Below are 27,676 nucleotides of genomic sequence, written 5' to 3' on the forward strand. Positions count from 1 at the left end.
ATAAAGGACTAATTCACTGGGAGTGACTACAGAACTTACGGATTTTATTCAGATTTCCTCTTTTCAGAGCAACCAGCCTGTTAAAGAGTTTATGGTTGTTGGTTTTTGCAAGCCCGCTGACCTACGCTAAGACAATTTTCCCTGAAGTCAAACGTGTTGACACATGTGACACAGCAGAAGCTGAGCTCCTTGGACCCTAAGCACTGGCGATGACCTGATCTTTTCCCACCATGTAATTATGATTTGAGATTTGATCTTTACCACAAATTCCCAGATAATTGAGGTCAGTAAGAAAAGTTTAGTCTCAGTATCTGGGCATCTCAACTGTCCAGGTTATTTGTGGATCTACTGATAGTAAGCTATCATTACAATAATGACAAAAGCCCGAAGCTAGTTAAATGCTTAATCTATGCCAACTAAGTGCTTCATGTGCCTATTTCACTTATAACGAATTCTTAGGCAGACACTATCATTAACCCTATTTTGAAGATAAAGAAAATGAGATGGAAAGAGATTAAGTAACCAGCCCAACGTCACATAGCTACTAAAAGGCAAAATGAGGATTTGGAGGGATACTAGAGTCTTTGAAAGCCAAGTCATCATCTGGAGGCAGATAACCGTGGATACAAATCATAGCTTTACTACCTACCAGTTTGAAAGATGAAGTGAATGGTCCTGCATGGTTATTGCAGGAATGACAGAAAAATGCACAGAAAGCACCAAGTGCCTGCCAGGATTCGGATATTCATTAAATAGTAGCTATGGTTAGTAAATGGAATGAGCTGGAAACTTAACAAGTATCCCATAATTTTGATCCCTGTAATCAGTGAACATTTATAATTCAAATATCTGCCCTATATAAAATAGACTCTTCTCTCCTTATTAAGTGCCTAAATTACTCAGCTAATCAACTCTACATCCCCCTTCCTTCTGCTTTCTTAGAGGTGATCTGTGCCTGAGACTGTCTCAGATACTTTAATTCTATGTAATTTAAAAAGTGAAATAAGTATTTCTTTTGTCCTTTTGTCCTTTCTAATGAATTTAAGATATTTTTCCAATGACTTTAGCTATGATGTTAGCAATGGTCCAGAGCTCCCCGGGAGTAAGATGAAAAACAAGGCCAGCCAGAGTATCCTGGTGACCCAGCAGCCTGCCATAATAACCTATTTGGGGATGACATGGTAATCTGGTTCATGGCATTTGGCTTCGTGGTTCTGATTATGACATATGATGATTCAAGTTTACTCATATACACACCAGAACTTCATAAAATGACCTTTTCCAAGGTCCTTGAGTTTCAGCAGGGAGGAAGAGAAGACACTGAGTTGCTCTAAACAAAGCAACATTTGTTTTCACACCACTTGCTTAGACAAGTGTCCCCTCACGTGCAGCAGCTATTTGGTATGGGGCCCTCGGCAGAGTGACTAAAATGTAACCGAAATTAAGGACAAATTCTGCAGTCCCTTGGAAAATCACACTCCCCAGGAAACGTTAGCCACGAGATTATAACGCAGTGAATTATTTCACTATGAATTATTTCACATATGAATTATTTCATATTTTTCAATATGAAAAATATTTTCATTCACTTCCTTGCTCACTCTTTGCCTGTATGGCCATTTTAAAAACGGTTGAATAGAATATTTATCAGGCCTTGCTACGTGCTTTGTACATACTGTACCAGGTCTATGGAGAACAGAGCCTGGGGTAAAATTATTTACCATCTTTGGGATTCCTTCTCCTGGTCTCTAAAATGGAGAGTTGGACTGCATCAGTAAGTCCCGAGTTTTATACATAGTTTAATAAAGCAAATTCAACATTACATTTTCATTTAAAAAATATAAGAAAAATATTTTCAGGAACCACAGGAAATAAGAGATTGACAAACACTTCTTAGCAGGTAGAGATATAAAAAGCATAGACTCCCAACCAAAGGGCCATTTGAATCTGCATGAGGACCAAGCATGTGATAATTTTTTATGTTCTCAACCTCATAAAATTGATTGAGAAACTCTGGACCAGATAATCTCTAAGGTTGTTTTCAAGTTCAAGAAGTCTATGATTCTACAAAAGCTCCTCCCAATAAGAACTGATGCTTTTATAGCTCAGAGAAGAGAGGTATAGTCTTCGAGAAGCGTAAATAATTAGGGCTTGAGAGGTGATCTGTCATTTCCAACGTTGACTTCTGATTGTTGATTCGTAGACAAATGTGTGATTAATTCTACTGATATTGACCAAGTCTAATTAATTTAGGCCCAAAGTCAATTTTTGACTTGTTTTTATCAACTCCAGTATCTTAATGGCCTAAATTAGCCAGATAATTTAGTTAAGAGGTATTTATTAAACTACTTCTGTTAACTTTCTCTTTGACTCTTGTGCTTTGCAATCAGTTAAGTAATAAATTTAAAGGAAACAGCAATATTTTAAGTTCTTTCCTTTTAAAGCCATGTTTTATATGGATTTTCTTTGTATATGAACTTTTTTATGAATTCAGAATGATCAGACAAAAGAGAAGAGAAACAAGATTAAACACCATCAAGGAAAACATCAAAAAGCAGAGAAACTGGCAAGAAATTGACTGGGAGAAATTGACTGGACTTAGGGAAAAAAAAGTAAGGAATAAAATCCAAAAGTAATTTTTAGGGAAAATCCCTGTGTAAAGGAAAAGAAGAGAGAGATACGACATAGGGTGTGTTTCATGACTCATATGCATTGACTCTGTACCTGGTTGATTCATTTGGTGGAAAACATAGCTGGGACAGAGAACTTTTTACGGGCCCCAGACTTTCTTAGAGTCATTTGAAGCTTTATTTTGTGTGCCTATTTTGTCTCACTTCTGCAAAATGGAAATATTAATTGCTTTTCAGAAATAGCCCTGGTCATTGTAGTTTATCTGTATAGCCACTTGAGATTTAGAATTAGATCATGGACTTTGGAATATGGAAAGTCTTTAAGAAACTGGGACATGTTTGTTCCAAGCAACCTCTCTTTTCTCCTGACAGGAATAAATAGATAGGAGGTCCCCCCAAGGGAGCCCTGTTGAGTAAGTCCAAAGGGAACAATCTGCCTGTTGGAAGGTACAGATAGATCAGTGCTTTCCAAACTTTTTGGATCATGAGTCATAGTAAGACATACATTAAACATCAAGACTCAGTCCTAACATACGTGTGTGTTTTATGAAACAATACCTTACTACATATGGTATACTTGATATTTTTTATTCTATTTTATTCTTTTGTTGTTTTAACTAAATATTGGCCAAGATCCATGAAATAGATTCTGTAACTCACTATTAGATTTCTAGATGTGCCCCCCAATTTCCATCCTGTGTGCAACCTTCTCTAAACACACACATTGCTAAAATACACTACAGCCAGTTTTCAGGAGCATCTCTCTCACAATTCACCCTCATGCTGAAATGCTTGCATTTTCTCAAGCACCATGCTGTCTTTCACATCCCTGCACATATCATTCTGCCTCTCTACTCAAAGCACTTTACCATTTTCTCACTCCACCTCCCCTTTCTTCATCAAGCTCACCCCTGCTGGCTAAAACTCAACGCAGAGGTCAACATTCCTTCCTTTCAGTCTATATTGATCTGTTTTCTGTACTCTCTTGAGCATCCTGGGCTTATCTTATTTCAGCCTTATCATGCTGTGTTATGATGATCCATTTATATGTTCTTCTTCCCCACTAGACTTGTCTAATTTATATCCCTAAGAAGTGGTCTAAGGTTTGACACTGTACCCGATTAATACATTTTGGTTGAATGAGATCCTGCCTACTGGTAGGCACTTGGTACTGAGTATCCGCCTCCTTATAAGTTGTAGTTTGTTTACTGCAAATAGGAAAGTATTTTTTTTTTAATCGAGAATACTCATCTGAGTTGTGGTAGATGTGTTAATGCTCATTAGAACCCATTTTCTGTTGCTTATAGAAGATAGCGTAGCAAAGCAGGTAAAAATTGAGGCTTTGAAGCTGCACAGAGCTGGATTTGAATTCTGGCACATGAGTTACTAGCTCTGTCACTGTAGGTAAGTTACTCACTTTTTTTAAATCTCAGTTTCCTCACCTGCAAAATAAGAATAATAACATCTGTGGCTGTTGTTAGAATTGTGCAGATGTTAAATAATGGGATGTAAGCTCCATGAAGGTAGGAATATTTGTCACTTTGGTTCATTGTCATGGATTTAGAAGAGTCCCTGGCACATACTTGTATCAATGACTATTTTGCTCATAATAGGCTCTCAATACTTTATAGCAGCTCTGATTCATGTGAATTTCTTATCAAGTTTTGTACATGATTCCTTAGAATACACATGATGTGCATAATAATTTCTTATAAATCCTTTAATCAGAAGTTAGGCTCCTACCCATGAGGTGATACTTCCAAGACCCTGACGTTCAATGACTCAAGATGCATGTAGAAACATTGGTCTTCCTAGAGAATGTTGTATTTCATGCCGTTAGGCTAGAATTAAGTTTAGCCATTTCAGAGTTGATCTTGTGGGGTTTTCTCAGTTCTTTTTTTGAGTTTCCACATACGGGTGTTTGATTCTTGCTTCTTTCCTTGTCTCTCTCTTCTAGTTATATATCCGTGAGCCATTCACTACATGTTAGATAGACTCATGCAGATTCTGATTCAGGGTCTTGGGGAAAATGACTGTATTTCTCAGTGTTCCTAGACTTGTTTCCCTCCCTTCCTCTACAGAGATTTTGTGTGAGATCCATAAGGATGGAAAATCCATTATTACCTAATGTCCTTCACTGTTTCCCATTTCATGAATGGATGTTTGTATTCCAAGGTCTCATCTTAGGCTTTTCCCATTTTCAGTACTTTTATAAGTCACTTCTTGTGCCACATAAAAAAGGTATTGTTTTAAGGTTTTCCGAATGTCATCAGCTTACAGACATCTCTCATTTCTACTAGGAAGCAAAAAAAAGAAACAAATTTTAAAAAGCAGTTTTCAAACTCTTCCACAAACCAAGACAAATAAACGATGTCATTGCTTCATTTTTATAATCCATCCAAATGAAAAGAATTCTCATAAGCATATACTCACCTAGTCTTCACTTCTTGGTGCATCTATTCAAAATCCACTTGATTATAATATTTGCCACAGAATCTCTTAGTAGTGTTAAATGATCCAGATTGTTAGCCACTGTGGTTGCTTGCCCTATAGTTCACATGGTAAGAACAGGGTTGTCCTATTATTCCCTACTCTATTGTATGTAAAAGTCTGCCAAAATCTGTTTTACTCATTTGTGAATGAATTTTAGGTATCATTTCAAAGTGTGTGCCTTATCATAAATTCCTCGGATATACTAAGAGGGCATGTATTAAAAAGAATAGTACATCCTGTGATACTATGCTAATTTAGTATCTTACTAAATTCATCAACAGAATGATATATTAAAACACTTTCATTCTCACATTGACTTTTGTTCTCAAACTTATGATTACCCGTAAGTCACTATAGTAATACCAGGCTGGTGGGGCTTCATTAAAATTTTAGAAATAGGAGGACGAATATATTTTGGGGGAAAGAGAATACATTTTGGTAAGTGGAATTGAAAGAAGGAGAAGCTTGCCTGACTAGCCAATAGGTCTCACTTAGTGGATTTGGTGATGAGGAACAGAGGAGACCACAGAAAGGCAGAGCTTTCGGGAGAAAAAAAGAGGGTTAACATTTATAGAACACCTACTATGTGCTAGGTGCTTCCCAGTCTTTTACATCCACACTGAAACTATGGGGAAGATTATTGCATACGTTTTAAAGATAAATAAACTACTGCCCATAAAAGAATTTTTTTTAGTCCCTGTCCAAAGTCACTCAACTCTAGGAGTCAGAGTTCAGATTTGAACCCATGCCTTTAAAACTCATGCTCTCTCCATTGACCACACAGTCTCAGAATACTCCAGTTCAACCTCTATGTGGCCGTTCAGGTGAATGTTGCACATGACATCATCTAGATTTCCACCTTACAAGCATTCCCAGACAAACTGAGGAAAGGTTCCACACAGTAGAATTGAGACATCATCTTCTCCATCTTCTACCCTGAATGGTTCCTCAGAGGGCATTGCTATGGCCTGAAATGTCTTTTATATGGATCTGAAAACATTTAGTGAAGTAGAAAGCACTGTGTTCCTGGTAGCCATTCCTATAGTACTTTTTAATAATAATAAATTTGATTGCAGAATGAAAATATTACAAGGAAAATAATATACTATGATATAAACTCATAGAGGCATGAATATTAAAATCCAACTAAATGCATCTTGGGGCCATTTGCTCTATTGCACAAACTCAGGCATCCGGAGGGTTGTTTCTCTGTAGGGTTCTTGGTTCTGTCTCCACATGAGAAGACTTTCAAGGGTCCTGTTTCATTCTCAGAGTTGACAGACTTATCCTGCAATTAGCAGAGTGGCTGGTCGAAGCCAATATTTTTCTTGAATAAATTTATTTTCTGGTGATTTTAGTTTCCCTCATCGTGAGACTTCCTGAGATACTGACTATAGAAAGGAATATTATCAATGTAGTTCTGGGAGCCTGGTCAGCACTCAGATTGCATTGCTGGCTGCAACCTGGGACATCACTTCTCCTTGCCCCCAAGGCAGCCTGAAAACTACAGTATGGTGGAGAGGAGACTGTAGCACCATCTCCCAGCTAAGAGATCCGCTAATTCACTGTACTTTATTGATTGTGAGCTGCTTATTTATTCCACCCTCTCATTTCACAGGTGAGGGGCAGATTTGGAATGACTTCCTTATGCTCCCAGTGCTGATGATAGAGTGTGGGCTGGAATCCACATCCCCTGATTTGAGTCCAGAACTCCTTCCATTGCCCAGTCACTCACTTATTAATACATTCATCAAACATTTATTGATGCCTACAGCTTGTGAGTAGCTGTGACTTCAAAGGTGAATTATGACCCGGACCCTGCACTCAAGGCCTTTACCCTGCTTTGTGTTTTTGATTTCCCAGAAGGTCTGAGTTCTATTCGGAAAGCAACTCAGTGCCAGGACAATCTCTCTACCTTGGATGGATTGGACAATCACAGCTGGTCATGTACAGCTCCATTTCTAGTATCCAAATATATTCTTCATAAATGGCCTATTCTTTGGTCTTCTAACTTTCTGACAGGGGTGCCTCAACCAAACATGGCATTACTGATAAATAGTATTTAAGTGGGTGAACTCCAAAGGTCAAACTAGTAATACTACCAATAGGCTCCATTTCTCCCTAGTAAAAAAGAGTCAGTACGGACACACATGCTTGAGTGTATATGTGTGCATTGACTGTGGTTCTCTGAAACAGAAGAAAAGTGTTTGCTCATGAGTGGACCACAGTAGAAACTATGAGTATATTCTTGACCTCACACAGCTGCAACACTCATCAGTCTACCAATGTTGAATGAATAAGCAGAATTTTTGTCAATTGGTAATTTTTCAGAATTTCAGAACACTCTCTTCCCTTTATTTTAAGAACCCATCGTAGAACTTCTCCATTTGACTGGCAAGTATTTCCTGAGGGCTTGCTGCATTCCCAGCCCCATAAGACCTTTGGGCTATGGGAGACTGAGTCAGAAATCATGATCCTCAAGCCACTTTCACATTCTTCTTGGGGCTGTCATTCTTTGCTCCAGTTGATCCTGAGGTAAAAGAACTCATAATGTTATCTCTATGTCACAGAGAAGGAAGCTGAGTCCCAGAGAGGTTTAGTGACGTGCCAAGACCCTCAACACTAGTGACTAATAAAACTGGGACTGGATCCCCATTCTTCTTGCAAGAGGACAGTGCTCTTTTTGGTTTTTGTCTTGCTTGTTTTGTTTGGTGTTGTTTTTATCTATACCAGATTGCCTGCCCCTTATTTTTTAAAAACAAAGCAGAGATTAGAGAAATTTTGGCAAACTCATGTGACCTCATGATACAAGTATGAAATAAAAATGTTAAAGTTCATTTTAAATACTACCTGAAACTAGGTCACGAATCTCTTCTGTAATTCTTCCTTCCACTGGGCATAATCGAGTTCCTTTCCCAAATGACAAGTTTGGTTTTTCCATCCATGTGAGTCACAAGCACCTTTTCCTTGCAGGGATTGCTGCTGAACTTCTCCTAAGGAATGACTTTACGATGGGAGAAATACAAGTAACGTGTTCACTAGACTTTTACAACTTGTATTTCACTAGAAATACAAGTAACGTGTTCACTAGAGAAAGCTCCTGCTGAAGCTTGGAACTTGCTGTTCATCCAGCTAATCAACTTTTCTGGAAGGTGGCCACTAGCCTCCTAAGCCGTTGAGGCTTGCACTAGTCAGTTACAGTAAGCCTAGAAGCAGAGAGGGATTAGAACACAGCTTCACCGGGTGAAAATGGGGAGAACTACCCTGCTTGCAGATCGTACTGCATTGTGTCTATACTGGTTTCTAGAGGATTTGAGAAGGACCAGAAAAGAAAGGACCCAGGAGCTTTGGAGAAAGGAGGTGATAGAAACGAACCCGACCCTGTTTAGCACCACTCCCTAGCTGGGTGCCATTCGTGAGACCTTCCCCTGCACCAGTTTCCATGTTTGTCAAATGAGCAAGAACAAAAAGAATTATAGATTGCTCAGTCTGCTAAGTTTCCCTGATGGTCATACTACTGTTATCTGTGACCGCAATATGGGCTCTCATGTTGTGTAGTGTGGGAGAATCTAAAAACTGTGTTTTGGCTCTTGATCACCTTATTTGATTTATTGTAAGCAGATGACATTGAAATGGGCTTGCATTTGCTGAGCAAATCTGGATGGGCAGTGGAAGGTGGAAACAGGGAGTGGCCTGGGTGGTGGCAGGAATTAGAATAATAATCCCTTGCATTTTAGAGATTGCAGAGCACTTTCCCACACATTGTGCCATTGGATCCCTGCAAAGTCCTGAGAGGGCAGGTGGTATTTTTAGCCCCATTTGACAAATCAGAAAATTGATATGCTAAAAGGTGAAATGATGGCCAGAATTCACACACACACACAAAATCTAGTGGTAATATAAAAAGTAGAATAAAAGCCAAGCCCTTTCTTCCTTTTGCAATACACCAGAGAGTGATTAGAACCGACCATAGAGCATTTTAGCTATACTCAGATAATTGGCAACTGATTACAGCATACTGTTAACACAGGACTCCGATATCATTCTCCTTCTGGGCCTTTAGCACTTTGCCTTCGGCTCCCCTCCCCCAACCTCCTCTTCATCTAGTAATTCCTTCATTTTATCACTCAGACGCAACATCCTTCAAGAAGTCCCCAAGACTTTGTTAGGTGACCGTCCTATAGGTTCTCTTGACTCCCAGTGATTATCACCGTTCTATCCTTACCATTGTAATTAAATTGCCTATATTGAAACATAAACTCTACCTAGGCACTAAGATTAATTATTCATAAGTCATTCACTAGTGGTTATTTCTTCATCACTGTAACCCCAACCCCTAGCACGATAAACTGGATAAATATTTCTTGAATAGATGCTGCATGATCTACTGTAGCTTAGAGGGAATTTTGCTTCCACGTTACCGTCAGCACTAGTCAGAGGAGATTGAAAGCTCTTTTAAAACCATCTAGGACAGTACTGTTTCCAGAGGGAGGTTCTTAGGAAATGAACCAGCCATTTGCCTAAAATGTTAGGTCATTCCCAGAAGACTTAGAGTTGAAAGAGGACAAGAAGTGTGATAAGGATGGAGGTTAGTGTTTGTGTAGCTATATGGGGAAAGAGGTAAGAGCAGATATTTTTGGATTTACTGGGAAACTTAGCCATGACACCCAGACTGCTTGTGTGTCTCGTGCTATTGCTAGGAACCAAGCTTCCTGCCAATCCTCTGTCAGATACCAGTTTCCAGAAAGAGACTTGAACTTGCTATGTGGTTATTTATAACTATATCTTCCTAGTCTGTGCCAGGTTCAAAGACCCTACAGTTCCACTGATGTATGTTATAGGAACCACATATAGATAGAATATGATAAATATGGTAGATGAAGAGCAAGGCTTAGGACTCACAAATCGTCTAACTCTGAAATCCAGCACTTAACCTAGTACTTACATATACAGAATCCTTTGAAGTATTTAGGAATTGATGAATGTATTAATCTAATCATCATAAAACATGAATTAGTCAAACCTTGGCAGTGAGGCCATTTCTGCAGTGGAAGAATCTTAAAGGGCATACAGAGCTTGACAAGGGATGAGCATTACGGGCACTGTGTTGGACTCACAGGCAATAGTGAACAGATGGGCGTGGCTGCATTCCGTAAAACATTATTTACAAAAATAGGCAGCGGGTTGAGTTTGGTACACCATAGTTTCCTGACCCAGGTGGAAATTATAGCTACTCAGACTCATTTTTACAATTTCATTTCCTTCTGAAAAATCCCGACTTTGTTCTCTGTTGCCTACAGACTGAAGCACAAACTCCTCAATTCTGCTCTGATCTGGGCAGTGCTTTCATACCCCCCCCCGCCCCCGCCCCTGATACTTTTTCTTCTCTGTGCTCAACTCACATTGTTCCGTACCAATGACACCATTCCTAATGCTTTCTGCTTAACCAAATTCCATGCATTCTTTATGGTAGATATTCCCAACTGGGGATAGAAGGGTCATATCAGAGTCATCTGGGAAGCCTTTGACATTAACAGTGCTCATCTTTCACCCTAAATTCTGATAATGGGGGGTGGGAGGTGGGGGTGGGGACAGGTGTAGCTTGAAAATGTTGCTAAGCTTATTCAGGCAACTCCCACTCTCCCCCCCAAACCACTGCTTTATAGCACTACTAAAATCCCACTTCCTCCAAGAAGCCTTCCCATACTCCACTCTCTTTCTTTAGACTCCCTTAACCCCTCATTGGTCAAAAAACTCATTTTTAGCACCTACGATATGTTTTGGCTATTTAAGTGTTTCATGTGCCCCGGCATTGCTCTAGGTGCTGGGGATACGGCAATGAACAGGACAGTAAAGAGCCTTCCCTCTGCAGGTTACATTCTAGTGACAAGAGGGACAGAAAATAAACATGTGCCCACAAGAGTGAAGAAGATCATTTCAGATAATGATAACAAAACAAGCTAATGGGATAAGGAGTGACTGGAAAGGGCAGATGGAAGGATAAAAAGGTGCTACTTTATTTAGGAGAGTCAGGAAGGGCTTAAGGAATCTATCATTGAGCTAAAATCTGAGTGCAGAGATCCAGGGGAAAATAATTATGAGCCAAGGGAATAGCACATTTATCTTTTTTTTTTCTCAGAAAATGCCATTGAACATAGCATGTTGTAGTAGAAAACCTAGGAGATGATTAAGAACAGTTCTCTCTTTTAGAATTGCCAGATAAAATATGGGATGCTCCTTTAAATGTGAATTTCAGATAAACAACAACTTCTTCTAGTACAAGGACTAATTATAAATAAGAACTAAAAATATATATATTATTCACCTGAAATCTAAATTTAACTGGATTCTTTGTTTGTTTCTTACGAAATCTGACAAGTCTACATTTTACTCATAGGAAAAAGTGACCCAGGGCGATTTGTGTCTAATATCATCCAGTTACTTGGAGCTGAGCTAGAATCAAATCTGAATCTAAAGCAGAAGAAATTCAATTTGGTGTTGATATTTTCGAAGTTTCAAATGTTCTATGTAGCTCACGTGTACACTGTCAACTCAGTAAAGAGAGTGAGGTTTGATGAATGTACCGGTATTTTGAAAGAAGAAAATTATATCATTATGAGGGTTTGAAACTTTAGGATTCACTGAACTATTCTTAGTTATTTGGAAATGATATACACTTAGTCCTGGAAGAAGATTTAAGGAAATACTAACTGCCATTTGGTAATATCTCTCCGGGAAGGCCCTCTGTTAACCACTCTGTAATGCAAATATAAATAACTGGATACACTTTAAGACACATGATATAATGTTCTGAAAAATGATGTAGCAGAGTGGTCAGAAATGTAGACAAGTATGTGATTGGTATGGCAAGTGGGTTTAAGACACCTCCAAATTACTCAACCTCCCTTGAGAGTCAGTTTCTTCTTCTATAAAATAGAGATAATGCTCCTTCTAGCTCTCCAGCATCTATGAGAATGAGATGATGGGATACAGGAGAAAGCACTTTGCAAATTGTGAGTATGATATGATGCTTAGTGGGTGTATGTCCTTTTCAGTTGCTCATTGCAGGTGAAAGTGAAGGAAGACTACCCAGATTGGAAGCCTCACAGGTGTACAAAGTGTAGCAGGAGGATGAAGAGCTGTGCCTTTGAAGTCAGACAGTGAAGGTAGAACATACTAGGACTGTATGGCTTCAGGCAAGGTATTTAACCTTCTTGAGCCACAGATTCATCTGTAGAGTAGAGATAAGAACACTCAGTACATTTGCCAAGAGAAATAGATAATTTTAAGAAAGCGCTCCTCGTGGCACCTTGTGCATAGAAGACTCCCCATGAATGGTGTTTGTTACTGGAATTCTCTAATAACAACAACAATCGTTAATAGTATCAATGCCTCCAGCAGCCACTTAGTGCTGCTGACATGCAAGGCATCTGACAAACCGGGACCTCTTGGGTACCTGTTTCATGGTTTCATTGTTTAGGGGAACCCTTGCCAGGCTGAACAGAGTGAGCAGGCCTGGGACTCTGGCAGCTCGAGTCAGGTGGCTGCTGGGCACGTGCAAGATTCAGGTGCCAAAGGCATCTCAGGTAAGAGGGCTTCTGAAGAGGTGAACTATTCTCTCCCTTCCCACCCAACTCTCCCACGTAAGCCCTTTCCCTGTACTTCCTTGATGAGTCTTAGAGTAATAGAACATCAGAGCTAAAAGAGACCCCAAGACATCATCTCTTCCAACACTTGCTTTTCACAGCTGAAGAAATGGAGCTCAGAGAGGCTGAGGGGCTTGTCTAGGGTGAACTGACGATAGACCTGGAACGAGAACCTAAATCTTCCACTCTCAGTTCAGAACACTTGCCCTTGGGAGGTGGTTTCACCCTCACTGTCTCAGTGCAAATGCAGGATTATCTCCTTAAGAGTTAATGTTTGAATGAACTTGAATCTGCACGGAATCCCCTGGGCAATGCTTTGCACCTAATAGTTACCCTGAAAAATATCTTTAAATGGAATCATATTTCTAGGATACTTAATTCTCTTACTCAGTTTTTGGAATTGAGGATCAGCTTAGACTAGATCATCTTTAAATGACCTGGTTCATTTCTCTGTGCTTCGGTGTTTGTGAATGCACACTTCCGACAGAAAGCGTCCTTCTCTAATTCTGCCAGGCAGCCAATCCTTCTTTCCCCTGCTCTCTCACTGCCCCAGTGCAGAGTGCTGTACCAGGGCTTCTGTTGACATAGCACAGAAGAGAGGCTAAGAGTGAGATCTGGAATCAGCAGGGAATGAAGATCCTGGCTGCAACTAACAAGATACCCAGTGACTCTAAACCTACGTTTCCTTATCCGTAAAACACAGAAGGTGGTACGTACCTCCTAAGGTGTTCAACAATGGTAGCATGTGAAGTCCTTAGAACGGTGCCTGGCACATAGAGCCCTCAGTCAGGGCCTTAGATTGCATCTCCATTTGCACATTGATGTGTCTGCCTCCCCCACTAAATACAGTCTTCTTCAGGTGCAGAACCTTGTCTTGGTTAGTTTTGTTTTTGTGGGGCCTGGGACGGTGTCGTCTGGTACGTAATAGATACTCAATGTTTCCAGGAGGGAGGAAGAAAGAGAAGGGAAGGAAGGAGGGAGGGAGGAACCCTCGTGTGATGCGGCTGAGCTCCAACCCAAGAAACCAAAGACCTGGCTTCAGGCCCCACTTCCCAGTTGCTAGCTGTGGAGTGTTAAACTAGTCACTCAATGTGTGTGAAACTCATTCTCTTTATCAGCAAAACGGGATTCCAAATACTCACTTCAAGGATAATTTGAGACCATGTATGTGAGAATGTTTTGTAAATTAAAATGGCCTTTCTGAATTTGTTGAGTATCATCATCATTATGACAAGATCCGCCTTCTCTGTCTTGTTGATTTTGCTTAATAATTAGTTAGCCACCGTGCGGTGATGCCTGTCTGTGGAGTAGAAGGCACTGTGTCAGCTGCTGTGAGGGGGTCTCCGCCTTCAAGATGTTTACAGCATGGAAGGGAGGTCAGGACCCATGGCTTCCGCCCCCCACCATGACAGGTAGTCGGAGAGATCTTTTGGGCAGGGGCCCTTGACCTCGATCGACCTACCTCAGTGAGTGCCCAGCGGCCGTGGTTTCTGAAGTGGCCCCTAACAGCACATGCATGCCAGGCTTGCCCGAGCTTGTCTTTGGAATGCTCCCTCCTTTGTGAAATGTCACCAGCGTCGCGTTCTCATCTCCCTCATAACACACATTTTAAAGCAGCAAGCTGTATTCCCCATGACGTAAGTGGGTACCGTGGCACAGCAGTCGGGTAGAGGGTGGCCTGATGCCAGTGGAATAGAAAGTCAGGGGCTGATTCCTGCCAGCCCACCTCCCCACTCTGAGCGCCGCATACGGGGACCTACTCTGGGACTTTCATCTTCACCCCCACGCCCGGACCATCTCTCTCCTTAGGCATAAATCCCCAAGTGTGTAGGTCTGAGAGCCCCTGGAGAAACACAAATAAAGAGAAATTTTGTTTCAATGCCTCTTATACCCCATCAGGGAGCCATAAAGCCTTTTCAGTGTGAAAGCAGCTCCTTATTATAGCAGCTCCCTGAAAGCATTGCCTAATTTCCCCACATCCAAATGCAGAATTTTTTAACCTACCCTTTTCATTTAATGAAGCATTTAAATGGATGTTAAACCTGCGTTCTTAACTCTGGAGGCTCAGCTTTCTCCACAATGTTTAGAAGTTTCAGCTCACGTGGGTATCGTATTAGTTTTCTATTGCTGTTGTAACAGATTGCACAAACTTTGCGGCTCAAAACAACACAAATCAAGGTTTTGGCAAGGCCATTCCTTTCTGGAGATTCTAGAGGAAAATCCATTTTCTTGCCTTTTCCAGCTTCTAGAGGCTGCCTGCATTCCTCGGCTCTTGGCCCTATTCCATATTCAAAGCCAGCAATGGCTGGTTGAATCTTTCTCACGTTCCATCACTCTGACACGGACACATCTGCTTCCCTCTTCCACAAAGACCTTTATACACTGGGTCTATGGAGATAATCCGAAGCAGTCTCCTTATTTTAAGGTTAGCTCATAAGCAACCTTATTCTCATCTGCTACCTTAATTCTCCTTTGCCATGTGAGATAATATATTCACAGGTTGTGAAGGTTAGCACCGAGACGTCTTTGAGAGGCCGTTGTTCTGTCTACCACAAATACTGAGAGTGACATCAAGATCTCAGGATGTCTCTATAGCAGTGTTTGGCAAATATGGCCCATGACCAGCCACTTGTTTTTGCAAATAAAGTTTTATTGAAACCCAGCCACATGCATTTGTTTATGTATTGTCCGCGGCTGCTCTCGTGCTTAAAAGGCAGAGTTGAATATTCACAGAGACCATATGGCCCACAAACCTAAAAGGATTGCTGTCTGGCCTTTTTAAAAAGTTTACTGACTTTTCTCTGTAGAAGCACATCTATCTCTGATTGTGACAATACCTCTATAGAACATCACTCAGGGAACCTCTGGATATCTTCTTCATGTTTCCCACCCCCCTACCGCCCCCTTTAATATTTTGAAATTCCTAGCAGTGCTTTGCCTGCCTCTCCTCTACCCTCAATACCATAGAACTACTGAGCCCTTACAGTAACTCCAAGCACTATACTGTGTTGTCGCTTTACTTTGATATATGCTGGTCCCTTTGCTTAGAATGCATTTACCTTCTTTTTCTATCTTCTGCCAGGCAAGCTCCTATTCATCCTTTAAAACCTTCCCAAGGCATAATTTCCTCCAGTAAGCCTTCCCCAACACCCCTACCCAAGGAGAAGTAACTACTCCTATTATCAAAACAGTTTTTCGGGACTGTAAGTGCCTCGGTGGCCATGACTGCTATATTTACCCTTCTTGGTATCCCCTGTGCCTAGCGTAGGGGCTGATGTATTTTGTATCCAATAAATATTAGTCTAATTGAATAGTACTTTAAATATTGCCAGTCAGAGATGAGGCATAATATAATGGCAATAACAAAAGGTTCTGTAAAAATTCAGAATTGGTCTCTGCTGTTACATGGAGGCTGTGTGATCTTGGAGATGTCAAGTCTCATCTCCTGGCCTTGGTCTCATTGCCTATGAACCAAGGAGTCGGGTCTCTAAGACCCCTCCAGCTCTAATGGTTCTCTCCACTATGGAGCATTTGGCCTGGTTCCTTGCCGATGCTGAGGATAGAGAAATCTCCTGCATTAGGTTTGTGTCCTGCAGAGCTGGAAATCATCCAAGACATATATCACTCATGGCATTGCTTTGACTGTGTAGCAACTGGGGACTGAGGAAATGGGGGAAGAGGGAGTGGAGGAAAACAAGGAGTTGGTGAGATAATCGAGGGGAATAATGAATTTGTTATTGACCTTGCTCCAGGAACCAATTAGAAGACAGACACATGTCCTCAATAGCCATGTCCAAGCAGTATGTACTCACAATCCCTAGCCTATAATCCTTGCGGCAATCCATGCCTGGAATTCTGACCATTTATGAGACCCACCCCAAATCCTTCTAACAATATGGGAATCACACCAAACTCCATGTTTCTCCCTCCCCATCCTCCAACTCCCTCACATCTGTCTCTGGTTCTGTTCTTATGTCCCACTATAGGGTTAGAAACCTTGGTGACAATTTTGGACACCTTTCTCTCCCTAATGTTGTATATACCATCTCTTATGAAGATACATCTTTTTTTCTTCCAGGCATTGCTTAGAATTTAACTCTTTTCTTCCCTCCTATTGTCACCATCTATTCTAGCCTGCATTGTTTTTAACTTAAATCCCTGCCCTAGGATCTTCCTGGGGTCCCTAACTCTAGCTCAGTCCCATTGAGAACCATCTGATAAAGTCCCGCCGGCTTAATTGTCCTAAATCCCAACTTTCCTCATGTGTCTCCTCTGTTTAAGAGTCTCCAGTAGTCCAGACTCTTCTGCTTCGCTTCATAATTAGACCCACTCTGACTCTCTAACCATTTTTCTTCAACACCCGCTGCTCAGTAAGCCTTGTCTTCCCACTGCTTTGCATTTCAGTATGGATTCCATGTCTTTCCTTCTAAGATTACCTTTACCTGGCTCTTAATTAAGTTCAGTGCACTTCCACAAACATGTATTAAGCACCTGTTCTGCTCATAGTCCAGCACACTTTTACAGCTCTCGGTTCTTCTCCAGTGGTCTGATGCCCAGCCCACGGTGTGTCCTTGCTGTTTTCATTCTATGTCTGTGCATCCCTGCTCCCCTTCCGGACTACACATTCCTTCAGCATGGCAATGACTGTGTCTTGTACTTCTGGGTATTCCCCACTGGGGCCCGCCATTAAGTCCAGATGCCCAAGCCACCTTGCCCATCTCCGTTCCCACCTGTTCTGTCTTCTATACATTAATGATAATGCAATCTACCTCACGAGGTTATTTTGAAGATTAGAGATATTTTCTTCAGGCCGACTCTTAATTAATTACTGCTATAATTAACAATAACTGTCTTATCCGTCCTTCCCATGGTCCTTCAGTTTTTGGTGCGCAGGCTCTTGAGCATTCAGAGTTAGAGAAAGCAACAAAAGGGATTTTATCACTACTAGACATAGAATTGCCCTTTTGCCCCTACGCCCTGACTGGAACATTCCACACTCAACCCCCATATATGACGGAGGTTATTGCATTTTATTTTGCCTGTCTATAAGGCAAGTATTAAGTGCCTGCTGTTTGCCAGGTGCCGTTCAGGGCTTGCCATTAGCAAATTTCAGTGGCCTTTTTTTGTAGATGAGTCATTCCGCCTTCCTCATCTCAGACCCAGCCCTCCCTCCCTAAGAGGAAGTGCGGTATGGGAACTGCAATTCAGTTTTCACCGAGGGCTTGGTCCTGCGCCTCGGCCACGTAAAAAACTCCCTCGCTCTCCACCCTCTCCACCCTCTCCAGTTCTCCTGAGGCTGCCAGGTGCCCGCTGGGGCCTTCTGTCTGCTGGCTGCCTGGGTTATTCAGTTTCAGAAAAATAATTTCTAATCCAAACTACAACTATTTGAAATGCATTCAAAGTGTAGCAGTAATTCATTCATTCAGTAAATTCAGTCAGTGAATAAATTCAGTTCAGTGAATGTTCGCTAAATTAAAGCAATCGCTCGCCTACACGGACTTAATCTCAAAATGCCGATTGTATGGTTCCACATTAAGCTTGGTAGTTAAAGCTGTGTTTTAAACGATCACAATTCCCTTGTTTACTCCTATTTCGAGTAATTACAAAGTCTCATAATCGAAGGAAACCTTTTAAACGAGATGCCACGGCAATGTGTGGTAGTGCCAGAAGAACCACCATACGAAAACAAAACAAAACCAATTAAACAACAACAAACCTTGGCTAGAGAAACAACTTTAAAAAAAAAAAATCACTGTCAGAACCTATTATCTAGATTCCGCCGGAGTCTGTGTTACATTGATATATGCATGAAGCTGAAGGAAAGAGGCCAGGACGTCAGAAGTGACACATGAAACATTTACAGTCCTTGTCTGTATGTGTGTGTTCAGGGGGAGATTGATTTAAGCCAATATTTTTTACCTCGCCTGCACATTTATGTTGGCGGGATTTCACTGGTAAATATTGGTTTAAACCAAACACTGAATCTTTAATCACAGTTACACAGATGCTGCATTATACTGCATTGGACATCCCATTAGAAAGGAAGAAGCAGAGAGAGAGTAAGCAGAGCTTATAGCGACCGTCTTTCAAAGATAGAAAGGGAAAGTTAGAATTACATGAAATTCTTCAGAGGTAGAGATGCCAAGAAAACCACTGCTGAAATACAAAATTTTGTTTTTCTACCGTCTGGAGTTGAGTTCAGTGAAGTGACGTAGTTTACAAACCAGGGGAAATGAGGGCAAGAGCGGAAGTACTGCTAAATCAGGAGAAATTGGCCAAAGGAAGCCAAGCTGGCTGTGCCATACAGGGTGGACTTCTTCTATATTCTCCCATTTTTGTTCGCTGCTGTGTCAGGTTGGGTTGCCATGAAACCTGGGACCTGATTTTATATTTCGATGCGTGCTAGTTAGAAGTTCCAAATCTGTCACAGAAAACAACGGCTTGTCTACCTTCGAACAAGGCTGCAAAAATCATACTATTAACCTTTCTCACCACCCACACACATGCACATACACACACGCACAAACCCCACTCCCAAAGGAGTTGCCTGACTTTATTCATTCTGTGTCTTCATTCACATCCAGAACTCCATAAATCACCTGGAGAGCCTGTAAGTCTTGGTCTATGTTCCTTCCTCCCACCCTCCACCACACCTGCACTCCCCACATCCCCACCCATCTCATTTCGGACACAGCCCTGGGCTACTTAGATGTTTCTAAGAATGTCTTCAGGAGGACCAGCTGTTCTATCTCTGAAATCTATGATTATCTCTGTTTAATTAAATCATTGCAGCCCGCATTTGGGGGTAGATGATGAGCAGATTTGAAAGAAGCAGGACCCTGCTGAAATGAATGGTCAACCCTACTGGAGACTGCCTGAGGGGAATACTGTTTTTGTGTTTCATTTGGTTTCATTTGGTTTTGTTTGGTCTCCCTCTTTCTTTCTTTCTTTCTTTCTTTCTTTCTTTCTTTCTTTCTTTCTTTCTTTCTTTCTTTCTTCTTTCTTTCTTTCTTTCTTTCTTTCTTTTCTTTCTTCCCCCTCTCTTCATCCCTTCCTTCCTCCCTCCCTTTTTTAAAAAAATGTTTTTCATCAGATCCCAGGAGAGTTTGAGGTGGCAGAACTTGTAGGAAAAAAAAATATATTGAAAATGAAAGATTCAGATAGGGTGGTTATCACCAAACCTGGCTGAGGATGGAGGTCATCTGGACCGATTTTAAAGAGGATAATCTGCCAAAGGCTACCCTGGAGCGAGACTGTGTCAGTACTTCAGGGTTTAGCCTGGAGATCACCCCTAGGAGACCGGCATAATGATCAAGTATCAACTTTAGATTCAGGCTGGATTAGAAACTGAGTTCCAGCATGGATCCAGTATAATTTTGGGCAGACTGTGTAACCTCTTGAGCCTCAGTTTGCTCACCTATAAAATAGGCATAATAACTACTTAATGGGGTTGTTGCAAAAATTAAATGAGATCATATACAAAGTCTCTCAGATTAAAATAAAATGAAGCCCATCCAAATGTCTCCTCGGGATTTAGCAAACAGGCAGCAATGGAGGCATTCCTAATGGCACTGGAGGTAGACTTGCCTAAGTCTGAATTCTGACTCTACTAAATCTGTGACCCTGAGAAAGTTACTGAATTTCTGTGTTTTACAATAAAATAATACTCAGGTCATGAAATTTTGATGAAGATAAAATTAGTTCATGAATGTAAAGTGCCTAGAAAGTGCAACTGGCACTCAATGAATGTTAACTATGATCTTTATTACTACCTCTTTTAAGACAAGCATCTGTGGGGTTATGAATGTTGGGCTGTTCCAGTCCTGGCTATAGGCTATGATCTATAACAGTGCTGTCCAATAGAGATATAATGCAAGCCCCATAGTTTTAAATTTTCTACTAAACACATAAAAAGAAACAGATGCAATTAGCTTTAATAATGTACTTTACTTAATAATACCTAAAATATTGTAATTTCAACATGTAACCAAATATTAAAACTTATTGAGCTATTTTGCATGATTTTTTTCACCCAAAGTCCGTGAAATCCAGTGTGTATATTACCCATGCACACTGACTAGACATATCATATCACATCAGACTAGCCAAGTCTTAGTGCTCAGTAGCCACACATGACTAGCAAGTCCCATGTTGGACAAGGCAGAAATTCCAGATTCTAAAGCAAGTCCCTTTGCCTTGATGAGCCTCAATGATTTCATTCGCAAATATGGGGATAACTTTCATGGCTTTGTTTGCAGAAGAAAATAAGCAAACTTCAAAGTGCTTTGTCAACTAGAAAAGGCTATATGGAGTAGGCTTTCTGCTCTCTGCAATCACCCAGGAGAACACCAGGTGAATGGGGCTTTCCTACAGGTAGTTGAAAGAGATTTGGCTAATAATGTCTTGAGAGGCAGGAAAATTTCTAGCCCTCTTTTGTTCTCCACCTACCATATTTACTCCTAATGGCAAAAACCTTTGCTTCTATTCTACTCTCTATTCTTGAAATTCCTTTGACAACTTTCATTCTACAGGCAAAAATAAAGTTAAGGTATAAATAACCCTTCTACAGTTTGGGACCCCATTTTTTCTTAAGTCCTAACTTTTCCTGCAAGTAATAATCATGATACTTATAATTTATCGAGTGCTTATTCTTTACTCCATCCTATAGTCCTTACAATTTACTGCTATCAGATCAATAATTCATTTTCATATAGGCATCATAGTAATAGCAAGAACACTGAACTTAGAGTCAGAAAGCCTAGATTCAAGTCTCTAGGTTCTGCATTTACCACTTACGGGATTTGGAGTGAGACACTAAAACTCCCTGGACATCAGTCTCTTCCTGTATAAAATAGAGACAATAATACCTCTCTGATAAGGTATGGTGAAGATTGAAAGAGAGTGTACATATGAAAGAAATCTATAACTGCAAAGCATTGCACAACTGTAAAACAGTATTAAGATATTTATAAGCCACTTTGTGTGTGCCATTCTTCTGTTGAACAATTTTCAATAACTCTTCATTGCCTGACAAGTAAAATCAGATACCTTAGTCTAGTGTAAAAAGTTCTTCAAGATTGCCCTGACCACCCTACTTTTGCAAATTTATTCTACTCTACTCCCTTACTAAAACCCAATGTTCTAACCAAATAGGACTGTTGTATTTGATCTCCCCAAACAGAACAAAATGGTGTGGTGTGTTTCTAATTTTATACCTTTATTCATGCTGTTCATTGCCTTACCTCATTTTTTTCATCTCTCAGAATTCCATCCATTCTTCTTTAGCTGGCCTCCAAATCTGTCTTGATCTCCCTTTCCCCTATGTCTTTAAGATCTATCTGTGCTGCCTCTGAACTTACTTGTATCTTTCTTATGACAGTTGTCAAAATATTTGGAATTCTAGTATTGCTTGATGCAGAGACCATCAGTAAGGTGCCTGAATACCGCTCTTCAGTGAGAGTCAAATAACAAGTTCTGCATGTGATTTTGCAGAAGTCTCCTTAAATGTCCCCCATATTAAAACTAGCCAGCCTAGGGGCACCTAGCTGGTTCAGTTGGTAGAGCATGTGACTCTTGAGCTCAGAGTCATGAGATCAAGCACCATGTTGGGCTTGGAGCCTACTTTAAAAAAAAACAACAACAACAAACTTAACCAACCAAGAAATCTAATCAAGATATGAATGCAAAAGAAATGTAGAGTCCATTAATTGCTGTAACTTTGAAAAATCAGCAAAAAAGAAGATGATTTGTTTGACGACTAATAAAAAGAGTGCCAAGAACAAGAATTCCTGACATTGTTTCTCTAATATTGTTCAGTAGCAGAGGCCCCATTCCTTTTGGTTAATCGATATCCCATCTATTGGTATGTTAGGCAAGTCAGCAGTGCAAACAATATTTTTTGAGCTTCTACTAGACAATAGATGCTGCGCTGCATAAAAGATCAGGCAAAAGATATGTTCCCTTCTCTCAAGAAGGTTATCTAATGGGTGTGATAAACCAAGAGAAATAATTTAAATGAAATATGGTCAGTTGGAAATAAAGGGAAGGGAGCTTAATCCAACCTTTAAATATTTTAAAAACTTTGTAGAGATAACTCTAGACTGACTCCTAAAAGAGGAGTAAAAATTAGCCAGGTGAATAAAGCTGGGAAGGGTACTTCAGATAGAGCATAAACAACTACAGTCTACCTCAGTAGTGAAGTTGAGTGTATCAGGCTTGAGGAAAGCAGCGTAATCATCCAACTAACCCCCCTGCTCTGATTTCATGCTTACCAAGCAATCTTATGAATAGAAATTGGTCTCCCATGTCAAGGAATGTGGAATGACTAGATGACATGAAAAACTCCCCATAAATTATTACTCTCTGTAAATTGATCGTTTGGTCTCTTCTCAACATGTTCTTGTGAATTGGACTAATATAAACAGAATGAAGTCAAATCACACTGACGAAAATCACGTCCTGGACCTGAAAAGCCGAAATGACTGGGAGTTTTGGTCACCAGCCAAATACCACCCTCCTAGAGGCCATCTGATTGCGACTCGTGAGCATCTCAAGCCCATTTACCCGATTCCATCTCCACTGCTCTGTAATTCTAGCCACACCAGCCCCTGCATAGGTTACTGCAATAAAATTAATAATGCTACTAGCCACTGGCATGAATACTTTACGAGGTACTGGGTACTCTGCTGCGTGTTTTGATGTGGATACTTCATTTACTCCGCATACAACCTGGTGGGAAAGATATACAATGCTGTGGGAAAGATGAGGAAATGAAGACTTAAAGAAATGAAGTAACTTGTCCAGGTTCACACTGTCAATAAATCAAATGGCAGAGCCAGAAATCAAACTCCTATTGGTCTTCCTCCAGACTCTGGGCTTTTAAATACAATTTAGCTGGCCTCCTTTCCTGCCTTCAAGTTTATTCTCCAAACTGCAGGTAGAGTGATCTTTTTAAAATGCAAATTTGGCTAGGCCACTCCTTTGATAAAGTTCCAAAAAGGTTTCCCATTGATTCCAGAACGAAGTCCAAAGTCCTCTCCATGGCCTTCCTTGGCTGTGTATGACCTGATTTAAACTTCTAATACCAGTTTTTCTCTCTGTGTTCTTGCCATAGGTACTGCTCTCAGTTCGGTGAGCATACCCTGCTATTATCCCTGCCTAGAATGTTCTTTCCTGTTTGTACCCAAGTCTTTCTTTTTTTTTTTTAAGATTTTATTTATTTATTCATTTATGAGTGAGAGACCCATCTGGGGAGGGGCAGAGGGAGAGAATCTCAAGCAGACTCCTTGCCTACACAGGGCTCAATCCCAAGACCCCGAGATCACAACCTGAGCCGAAAACAAGAGCCAGACGTGCAACCAGCTGAGCCACCCTGGCGGCCTTGTACTCGATTCTTATTCCTTTGAATCTCAAAACCTTTCAAGGTGTAACTTTCCCCGAACTCCCTGTGTCCCATCCCTGCTCCTCAGACTTTTGGGTCCCCTGTTATCCCTGTGGCAAATTCTTAGGACCATCTACACTTCTTACTAGCTCCTTTCCCAATTTTAATTAAGTAAGTTCTTGTGTAATATTTTATTTCTGCCAGAATATAGGCTTAAAATAAGCAAAACCAATGTCTATAAAATTTACCACTATATCCTTAGAGTTTCCTGCTGAGCCTACAACATAATAGTCCCTCAAAGAATCTATTCATTAATATGGTGTGTATATATGTTGGTGTGTGTGTGTGTATATGTATGTGTGTATATATATATTTGTATGTATATAGGCATGCATATATAATAGTGTATATATAGTATATATATATTGTGTGTGTATATGTGTGTGTGTGTGTATTACACAGCCATAAAAAAGGATGTAATGCCATTTGCAATGGCATCGATGGACCTAGAGGGCATTATGCTAAGTGAAATAAATCAGACTGAGAAAGACAAATACCATATGATTTCACTCATATGTGGGATCTAAAAGAACAAATGAATAAACAAACAAAAACCAGAATCAAACCTGTAAATATAGGGAATAAAATGATGGTTGCAGGAGATGGTGAGGAGGATGGGCAAAATGAGTGAAGGGGAATAGGAGATACAGGCTTCCAGTTATGGAATGACTAAATCTCAGGAACAAAAGGCAGAGCATAGGGGATGTGATTGACGATATTGTAACAGTGCTGTATGCTGATAGATGATAGCTGCATTTGTGGTGAGCATGGCATAACCTTTAGAGAAGTTGGACCACCTTGCTGTGCACCTGAAACTAATTGTGTGTCAAATCTACTCAAAACACTTTTTAACAATCGACTCATTATTTATTGTGTCATATCCAACAAACAACAAATAGCCAATATTATCTGGTACTTATAATACAGCAGGTACTGTCCTAAGCATTTCACATTTATTTACTAATTAAATACTACAATCTATTATATAGTTACTGTTTTTATTCTCCTTACATGGGGGAGGAAACTGAGGCATAGAGAAGTTAAGTAACTTCTTTAATGTTAGGTAACAGTAAGTGGTGGTATTGGAATATGAGCCCTGGCAGTCTGGTTCCAAAGACTAAGCTTTTAACCACTATTGTATATTCTTCCTAAATATTTCTTGCATATATTTAACGTATTAGAAAAATATTTGGATAGCAACTTACCTCCATCTTTGATCACTTTCTTGTGTCACTGCTCTTTAACACTAATACAGGTGGACAATGAAGTTCCTTGAGCACTCTTTCCCATTGATGGTGCGTGTTATTGCCTAGATGCGTACAGATCCCCTTTAGTAAGTAAATGCCAAAGTCAGAGTCCTTCTGAAGAGCAGGTTTCTGTAAGGGGAAGGACATTGGAAGAAGGGGAGGTGGGGCAGAAGGGAATAGAGCTTGAGACTGGTGCATCAGAACCAGTTTTGCCCTGTCTGAGTCCACCTGGGTGAAAGAAAAAGTTGGGCCATTTGTTTATAACAGGCCCCGTGGCTTAGTAAAAATTACCATGGAATTTAGAATCAGAGAAGTTAGGTTCTCTCCCTCCCTGCTGGCTGTCCCCCTTCCTCCTCCCTCCCTCCTTTCTCTCAATCTCTCATCTCATCTCTCTCTCTCTCTCTCTCTCTCTCTCTCTCTCGTTGGATGACGTTGAGCAAATCATTAAACACCAACAAGCCTCAACTTCCTCACATGCATAATGGAAAATGTTTAATAATACTGCATAATAATAATTTCTATCTCCTGGGATTTATTTTTCAAGGAAAAACTAAGATTTGCAAGTGAAAGTACTTGGTAAACTGTCAAGTTATATGTACAAAAGCTAGTTGTGATTGGAGGTTTTTTTAACTTGTAGTCTTAGAGGAGTTTGCTAAAGAAATCGGCATCAAAATGACCTACTTTTCACTGTTATTTCTCTTGAGGGCAGTGAACCTCTTCTTCCATGAATCCACCCACAGTGAAATCCCTGTCATATGCAATTGCAAAGTTATGTATTTATAAAGACACATTGACAAAGTCCTGCCAAGAGAAAGGCCACATAGGGCTTACAAACTGCCTTTGGAGGAACTGTGTTACAGAATGTATAAATGTCCTCCAGTTTCTGTGATTTGTTCTAAGAACGTTTTACTCAAGGTTAAAGCAACATGCCTTCTTGAAATGTTGCACTCTAACACAGGTACATTTCATTTACCAGCTATTCATCAGAAGAAAAGAAATACCTTTGGACATAAGAACCTACAATGAAAAGAAAGGTATTGCTAATATAAGGGAAAAAAAATCATAACCAAGACCACTAAATAAATAGGCCAATAGCCACAACTTAACACCTTGAAATAAAGAGAGGCTGATTTCCATATGTATGAAACTGTTTTGCATTTTAACAAATACTTATTGCACTGTGAGGGGCAACAGAGGAATGAAATAAGCCTGCTAACTTTAAGGCACAAAGAGCGTAGAGAGGACATCTACAGGGTTAGAAGCTTGTGGCTAAAGCTAGAGTCATAAGCTGAATACAGAGCATCCAATTAATAGACCCTTCTCACTTCCAAGGATCAGAAGAGTGGTTCCTTAGTTTTCCTGATGAAGGACTTCTTTAATATTTTTTTCCTCCTGTGGAGCCCTTGCTTTAGAAGTTTTGTCACAAAAACAAAAACTGTATTTAAGGGTAATAATTAGTCTATCAAATTAAATTTTTAAGCTATTTTATAGAGGCCTATTTAATGCTATTTCAGTTATTATGGTATTCACAAATTAAGAGCTAGGGAAGGTCTTGGGATACTTTCCTTTCAATGTCAAGGGTTTGCTTTATTTTGAGGTTAAAAGTGTCGGTTTTGCTGTGACTCTGTGTTCTGTGCTCTGCTTTCACAGAGCACTCCCGGTCATGTGGGGGAAAGCTCCATGCTGGTTTGCCCCCATATTCGTGTGCCACAGGGCCATTGCGTAAGGGCATGGTGTAGTTTGGATACTGATCAAAGGTACTCAGCCAAGTGATGGAGAGAGCTGAAATTCAGCCCATGCGTCACTTCCCAAGCTTTCTGCCCAAGGGTTATGTCTGCCAAGAGAGGGCACATTTTTCTAATTTTCACCAAGGCAATGTATACATTTGGGGCAGGGGGTACGGGGGAGGAAGCTGCTAAGGCACCCAGTTCCACCGATGGACAATTTTGGAGAATGGGAAAGACGTTTCTTATGTAATCATTGAATGCAATGGACCATGTCTTGTTCGTTGCGGTAACACCCAGCCCCTAGCATCAGTCTTGGCATATACCAAATACTCAATGTATTTTTGTGGAATGAATAAATGAACAAACTACATCTGAAGGTCCACTGATCTGGTGTATCAGTCAGGATTTGGTGAAAGCAGAATGATATATCAGGCCAGGTCTGTATTTTAGAAGTGAACACCAACAAACTCTAACCTAACCAAGAGGCAGGTCT

General features: G+C 40.5%; 1 protein-coding gene and 1 long non-coding RNA gene across 8 annotated transcripts in view; one reads left to right on the forward strand and one right to left on the reverse strand.

The window, feature by feature from the left end:
* Window positions 1–27,676, forward strand: part of PDE4B (phosphodiesterase 4B) — a 428,537-nt gene that overhangs the window by 352,713 nt on the left and 48,148 nt on the right. The window lies entirely within an intron of this gene.
* LOC115941908 (uncharacterized) lies at window positions 1,780–25,797 on the reverse strand. 4 transcript variants are annotated; one of them, XR_004076576.2, is made up of 3 exons: window positions 25,415–25,797; window positions 7,974–8,127; window positions 1,780–4,923 (listed from the first exon to the last, which is right to left on the reverse strand). It is a non-coding gene; the product is annotated as an uncharacterized LOC115941908 (long non-coding RNA). The 4 variants fall into 4 exon arrangements; XR_014144902.1 differs by lacking the exon at window positions 25,415–25,797 and adding an exon at window positions 13,487–15,610 and having other exon boundaries at window positions 1,780–4,926; XR_014144901.1 differs by lacking the exon at window positions 25,415–25,797 and adding an exon at window positions 13,487–15,606.

This window comes from Leptonychotes weddellii, chromosome 4 (genome assembly GCF_054177405.1).
Source record: "Leptonychotes weddellii isolate Sample4059 chromosome 4, ASM5417740v2, whole genome shotgun sequence".
In the NCBI taxonomy this organism is placed as follows: domain Eukaryota; kingdom Metazoa; phylum Chordata; class Mammalia; order Carnivora; family Phocidae; genus Leptonychotes; species Leptonychotes weddellii.